Here is a 6,224-nt window from a genome sequence, read left to right as displayed (position 1 = left end):
TTAATAAGCTTGAATTATTTTTAATGAGATTATGAATAATTCTAAATCTATTGGAGCTTGGAATATCTATGTCCAAATAGATTTCCCACTTAGCTTGGTAGAATTTAACTTGTTTAAGTTGGAATGCATGTTTTATTTGATTAATTCAATTGTGTACAAAAATGGCAATTTTAACATATTTGTCTTAATTTAGACAAAGAAACATGTTATGTCTTAATTTAGACAAGAAATCATGTTTGGTCTTAATTTAGACAAGAACATATGTTTGTCTTAATTTAAGACAAGAAAAATATTTTTTTTGTCTTAATCTAGACAAGAAATCATATTTGTCTCAATTTAAACAAAATAAAATATTTTTCTCTTAATTAAAGACAAGAGTTGTCTTAAATTAAGATAATGTTAGGAAGATTTTTATAAAATGAATCTAGACATCCATATTGATAAAAGGAGACTCCATGTTTGACTATCACTCTTTTATTTGTTATTAATTCTTTTTAAATAAAGATGGATAATAATAAAAAAATTATTATTCAACAAGGAGTTTTATTTTATTTAGAACTCTAAATGATAATTAAAGAATTAAATTATTTATTCTTTAATTTTAATTTTGATAATTATGAAGTATGTTTAATACTTCCATAACTCTGAATGGATGGTCAAGATTGATTCAAAGGTATTTGATATTGATTAAATCTTTGAGGTAAGAGTTTTAATAAAAAGAGAAGAGATTAGAAAAAAAAATACATATTTTTCTTGAAAAAGTTTTAGCTATCACTTTTCTCCTCAAACTAACTTGGCCGTATTTCTTTTCCATTCTCCCATTCTTCGTTGAATTTTTTGAAAGAAAAATAACCATTAATTTCTAGGAAGAAAAGAGAGACAAAATCGATTGCTATCTTGTAGTCCAACATTCTACACCTTGTTCACTCAAGATTCAAGTTGAAAGCATTCTTGAAGAGTAAGTGATAAACTTGTTTAGTCAATAAATCAATTGTTGGTGTGGTAGTGTCCAAAAATAAGAATCTAAAAAAAAGGTATGTTTTTTTTCTTACTTAATGGATTCTTATTTTTAGAATGTGATTATGTTACTTGCAATAAGAATGATGTGTGTTTCTACTTGTGTAATTGGATTGCTTGCTCCTTTATAAAAGAAATTTTTTTGAAATCCATGCTTTACACAATCACATCAATCCACGTAGATCTAACTCCAACAAGCTAGACTTTTTAGAAGCTTATTGAGGGTTGAAAAGGTGGATGAAGGATTGTTGACGATCAATATTTCCACCCCAGTAATGCTTCAATTGTTGCCCATTCACCTTAAATGTCCCATTCGCCAACCTATCAATTATTTCCACTGCTCCATGTGAAAACACCTTTGACACAATAAAAAGTCTTGACCATCTTGATTTCAACTTACCCGAAAATAGCTTTAATCATGAATTGAACAACACATGCTGACCTGACTCGAAATGCAGCTCAACAATCTTTTGATCATGCCATCACTTCGTCTTTTCCTTGTATAATTTGGCATTCTCGTAAGCATCCAAGTGAATTTCATTTGTCTCATTTAATTGAAGCAAACGCCTCTACCCATTATCCCTAAATCAAAATTTAATTTCTTGATAGCCTAAAATGCATTGTGCTCCAATTCAATAGAGAAGCGACATGCTTTTCAAATACCAATTGATACGAGGACATGCCTATCGGAGTTTTATAAGTGTTCCTATACGCCCATAGTGCATCATCAAGTCTACTAGCTCAATCATTCCTTAATGCAGATACTACTTTCTCTAAATTCTCTTGATTTCCCAATCTAACACTTTAATTTGTCCACTCGTCTAAGGGTAATAAGTTATGGCTACCTTGTGTGTCACTTTATACTTAGTGAGTAATGCTGTCAAATATTTATTGCAAAAGTGATTCCCTTCATTATTCAAGATAACTCTTGGTGTACAGAATCTAGTAAAAATGCTTTTCTTCAAAAATTTCATCACCACCTTAGCATCATTTGTAGGTTGAAGCTTCCACCCACTTTCACAGATAGTTAGTAGCCATCAAAATGTATCGATTGTTGAATGAGGATATGAATGGACCCATGAAATCAATTCCTTAGACATCGAAAATTTCCATTTTTAAAATGTTGTTGAGTGGCATCTCATGTCTTTTAAAAATGTTCCCTTCTCTTTGGCATATGTCATAATGCAAAACAAATTTATAAGCATCCTTGAATAGTGTTGGCCAATACAAACTTGATTGAAGAATGTTGACTATTGTTCTATCTCATCCAATATGTCTCCCATATTTTGACAAGTGACAATGTCTCAATATGTTTTCAACTTCCTCCTCTAGAATGCACCTTCTTATCATTCTGCCAGTACATTGCTTAAACAAAAATGATTCATCCCACATATATAATTTAACATTATGCAAAAATTTCTTTCTTTGCTTAGAAGTTAAATTTGGAGGTAGAAGCTTTCTTACAATGAAGTCGGCAAATTTAGCATACCATTGTAAATTCTTTTAACCAACATATAACAATTGGTCATTAGGGAATTTCGTTGATTGAAGTAATGTCCTTACCTTGGTTGTCATGCGTTAACCTTGAAAAATGGTCTGTTACTTGATTTTTAGAACTTTTTATGTCCTTGATTTCCAAATCAAATTCTTGCAACAACAGAATCCATATTATTAACTTTGGCTTGGCATCCTTCTTAGTAATCAAATACTTAATTGCAGATTGGTCAATATGAATAATAAATTTAGTGCCAATTAAGTATGAATGAAACTTGTCAAATGCATACACAATGGCTAATAATTCTTTCTTAATGGTGGTGTAGTGCATCTGAGTTTCAGTTAAAGTTTTACTTGCATAATATAAAAAATGAAAAATCTTATCCATTCTCTACCCTAATACTGCACTGATAGTATGATCAATAGCATCACATATAAGCTCAAATTGGAGTGACCAACTAGGAACTACAATAATGGGTGCAAATGTCAACTTTTTTTTTTCAATTCTATGAATGCAGCATGACAGGCATCATCAAATTTAAATGGGATATCCTTTTCTAAAGGATTGCACAAGGGTTTAGCAATTTTAGAAAAATCCTTAATAAATCATCGATAAAAACTAGTGTGTCCAAGGAACCTCATAATACCTTTTACCGAGATTGGTGGTGGAAGGTTTTCAATGGTCTCAATCTTCGCTTTGTCCACCTCCAATCCTTTATTTGACACCTTGTGACCAAAAATGATTCCCTCTTGTACCATAAAATCGCATTTCTCCTAATTTAGTACCATGTTTGTCTCTTCACATCTTTGCAACACCCTGTCAAGATTTAACAAACATCATCAAAATGGCACTTCTCTTAATTTAGTACCATAAAATGGCCTTGTTTAACTTTCTGAAATCCATGCATACTCTCCATTTAGTGACTGCCCTTGTGGGAATGAGCTCATGGTTTTTATTTGCAACCACTATCATCCCACCTTTCTTTGGTACATATTACACTAACCTTACCCACTCACTATTCGAAATAGGAGAAATGATGCCAGTATCTAACCACTTGATTATTTCCTTCTTTACCACCTCTTCCATGATTAGATTCAATCTTCTTTGATGCTCAATAATGGCTTTGTGATTATCCTTTAATAAAATTTTGTGCGTGCATATTGAAGGACTTATTTCCTTTATATATGCTATCATCAAACCAAGTGCCTTTTTGTGCTCTCTTAAAACTCTCAACAACTTATCTTCTTGTTTGTTAGTAAGATCAGATGCAATAATAACCAGAACAGTAAATGAGTCTCCAAGATATGCAATGGTTTGAGTTCTAATTGAGGAAGTTCTTCAATTGAAGGCTTTATTAGTGATGATAAAGACAAATTTAATAGCTTAAATTTAGTTCCTAATACGCAAGATGAGGAATTCAATTCATTGACACATCCTATGGCATCCTCATTATTTGACTTAGATTTTGAAATCAATGATACTTCAATTGGTTCAGTAGGATGACTTTCCATGAAGACTTCATTTGTGGCCTTATCAACCACACTAACTGCAAAACACCCATCATGATCATTAGTAAACTTTAAAGCTTGAAAAATATTGAATGTTATCTCTTGATCTTGTACTCGCAAGGTAAGTTCTCCCTTCTCAACATCAATGAGTGCTTTGATAGTGCATAAAAAAAGTCTCCCAAAAATAATAAAAACCATTTTATCCTCTTCTATATCAAGAACTATAAAATTTGCTGAAAATATGAATTTATCCACCTTTACAAGCACATCTTCCACTATACCTCTAGGATATATGAGAGTTTTATCTACCAATTGTAGAGTCATAGTGGTGGGCATAATCTCCCCCAAAACCAACTTTTTGTAAATTAACAAAGGTATCAAATTAACACTTACCTTAAATCATTCAAAGCCTTAGCAAAGAATAAAACACCAATTGTTCATGAAATAGTAAAGCTGCCTAAGTCCTTAAGTTTTGTAAGGAGTTTATTTTGAATAATTGCACTGCACTCCTCAATGAATGCTATTGTCTCAAGCTCATCCAACCTTTTCTTTTTGGGTAAAATGTCTTTCAAAAATTTAACATATGAAAGTATTTGCTCCAACACCTCTGTAAATGAAATGTTGATGTGAAGCTTTTTAAATACCTCCATAAAATTTTGAAACTAGCTTTCCTCTTGTTGCTTCTTGAAACGTTAAGGAAAAAATGGTGGGGGTAAAGTTACCTTTGTCTCTTTCACTTGACACTGTTCACTAAACCATGCAATATGAGTCCCACTCTCAATGGTATTATCTTTCTGTTCAGCTTGCTATGGTTCATTTTCAACCTCTTTACCATTTCTCAAAGTGATGACCTTGACATGTTCTTTACCTTTCCTCTTTAGATTTACTTCTGTATCATTAGGTAATGTTCCTTAAGCTCTGTAGTTTAATAAATTGGTAATTTGACCAACTTGAGTCTCGAGGTTTCGTAGTGATGCTGCTTGACTTTGGATGATACTATCAGTCTATGTCATGTATTACCTTGGCAAATCCTCCACAATTGACTTCTTTTCAAAGACAGGCACTCTTGCTTACTGTTGGAATCTTGATGGTGCATTCGGCCTTAAAGTTGAAAATGACCTTTGATTATTGGCCCAAGAGAAGTTTGGATGGTTTCTCCACCCTAGATTATAAATGTTGGCGCATGGGTTATTTTGTTATCTATTCCCCACAAATTGAACTATTTTTGTCAAACCTGGACACTGATGCCTTGCATGATCATCTCCACAATACTCATAAGCTACTAAAGGACTTTGAATGGAGTTAGTACCAAAAGACACAAGTTTATGAGTTAAAACTACTACTTATGCGGATAGTGCCAAAACGGCATCTACATCATGAATTCAAACTACTCTCTTATGCATTGATTGCTTTGCTAGCCATTGGTAGTAGTTTGTGACCATGTCTTCCAAATAAATCATATGCCTCATCAATTGATTTAATCATTAAAGCTCCTCTTGTAGCGGAATTAATGGTATCCGAACATGACCACTCAAATCATTGTAGAATGTCTGCACTTGAAGCCACTTTGGAAGACCATGATAAAGACAACGCCGAAGTAATTGTTTCTATCTTTCTCAAGCCTCATACTACTATTTAGAATTTTGTTGCATGAATGATGTGATATCATTCCTCATTTTCCCTATCTTGGCCCGAAGAAAGACCTTGGCAAAGAACTTTTGAGCAAGATCATCCCATGTTGTTATTGAGCCAGCGGGGAACGCATTCAACCATACTTTAACTTTATTTCTCAACAAGGAAACGAAAAGCCTTAAATGAATTGCATCATCTGTGACACCATTGTGTTTGAAAGTGTCACATATCTCCAAGAAGTTTGACATATGGCCATTTGGATAATTGTTTGGTAGACCCCTAAATTGGACTAAAGCTTGAATCATGGTGATGATGGCTGGCTTGATTTCAAAATTGTTAGCTTGAATAGCTGGCTTTTGAATACTCGATGGAATCCTTTGCACTAACGGAACAACATAGTTCCTTAAGCAATGATATTTAGCTACTACTTGCTCTTAGATTTGCTGTTTGTCTTGTCGATCAACCATTGTATTTGTTTGAGCAAAACCTTGTTGATTTTTTCATCAAAGTATGTGAAATATTCTCTCTATCTCTAGATCACAAGGTACAATCTCCAAGCCTTTTGCTCTTCT

The sequence above is a fragment of the Theobroma umbraticum genome, unplaced genomic scaffold, assembly GCF_002168275.2.
Source record: "Theobroma umbraticum cultivar Fairchild unplaced genomic scaffold, ASM216827v3 scaffold_146.0, whole genome shotgun sequence".
Classification (NCBI taxonomy): Eukaryota; Viridiplantae; Streptophyta; class Magnoliopsida; order Malvales; family Malvaceae; genus Theobroma; species Theobroma umbraticum.
Note: the sequence above shows the minus strand (reverse complement) of the source record.